Source organism: Penaeus monodon, chromosome 19, assembly GCF_015228065.2.
Source record: "Penaeus monodon isolate SGIC_2016 chromosome 19, NSTDA_Pmon_1, whole genome shotgun sequence".
NCBI classification, from domain to species: domain Eukaryota; kingdom Metazoa; phylum Arthropoda; class Malacostraca; order Decapoda; family Penaeidae; genus Penaeus; species Penaeus monodon.
Window position 1 is genome coordinate 39,712,310 of NC_051404.1, and position 1,273 is coordinate 39,713,582.

The 1,273-nt window shown below is 38.2% G+C and overlaps 1 protein-coding gene across 4 annotated transcripts in view; it reads left to right on the forward strand.

The window, feature by feature from the left end:
* Positions 1-1,273, forward strand: part of LOC119585223 (poly [ADP-ribose] polymerase tankyrase-1-like) — a 13,965-nt gene that overhangs the window by 9,643 nt on the left and 3,049 nt on the right. The gene's annotated exons all lie outside the window — the stretch shown is intronic.

Sequence of the window (1,273 nt, forward strand, 5' to 3'; positions counted from 1 at the left end):
TCCCCCATGCTAACTCTCTTGCTGCACCAGCCAGGAGCCAAGTGAAAGAGGCTAGAGTTGCAGGGTGTTCACAGACTGTGCAATGAAGCTTCACAAGAGGACAGAGTAAAGCAAGATGATCTCCCTGGCTGCATATTAGGTATAGTCGTCTCTCTGTAGCTGGCCTCAACCTTTGCTATTCGGCGAATGTGATTGGTCAAAATGGCAGAGTATGAGTCACTCACCATTGGTCAACTGGGAACAAAAAGAGATCTCTGTACTCCCCTTTTCAACCAATCAAAAGCAAGTGTGCTCTTTTGGTAAACCAAATAACATAACCGAAGGTAGTACCAGTGTACACGAAGCGACAATGATATGAGAATGGTCACGTAGGTAGAGTGAGATGCCCGCTATTTTTTCTCGAAGCTTCTGAGCACTTGTGTCATGACTTTCGCTGTGCTTGCTTGGATGTGCTTGATATGCATGGTACTTTGTCCATTCCTGCATGAAATGTTTTGATTAATATGATGGTGTATTTTTTAAGGTATTTCATTGCCAAAAGATATATATATATTTTTTTTTTTACTTACAATAGGTGTAGTAATTTACCATTAATAATATATGAACACGAGTACATTTTGATTTTAAGTATGGGTTTTACAGAAGGTACGTTGTGTTTTATTATTTCATATGATTTTACGGTTTTTCACAGTTTTACTATTATTGCCCGAATATAGATATCGTTAACACAATATTGATAATTTAGAATATATTGCCTTGTTACTGTGTATGTTCATAATGTACCAGCTTTGACTGTGTGCAGTAACCAGACCACGAAATTTTGTCTTTAAGTTTCACGAGCTTTCTTTACCCTTGATTTAATCAAATGCATATTACAATATGTCTTTACCTTCTTCCTCTCCAATGTCTTGATATTCCAAGATGTCATCAGATATCACATTCTATCTTTTTAATGTTCAATGGTCATTTTATTATCATCTCCGAACGTCACGCCAAAATATACTACACTCTTAACATTTTTACTTAACGTACTACCATCACAAAGTAGAAAAAACATCCATGCGTTGAAGACGAGCAACATAATCTAAGGCCGCTTTCTCACATCATATCTTAGGACTAAATCAAGAAGATCCCTGTGCATCTTTGTCTGTCCTTGATGTCTTCCCCCTACCTCGGAAAATGTCGCTTTTTTTCTCGGTCCTGTTCGTGTATTTTCACCTTGTCTTAGTTCTTCCAGGTCACCACAGTTTCTTGAGAGGGTCCACGTCCACAC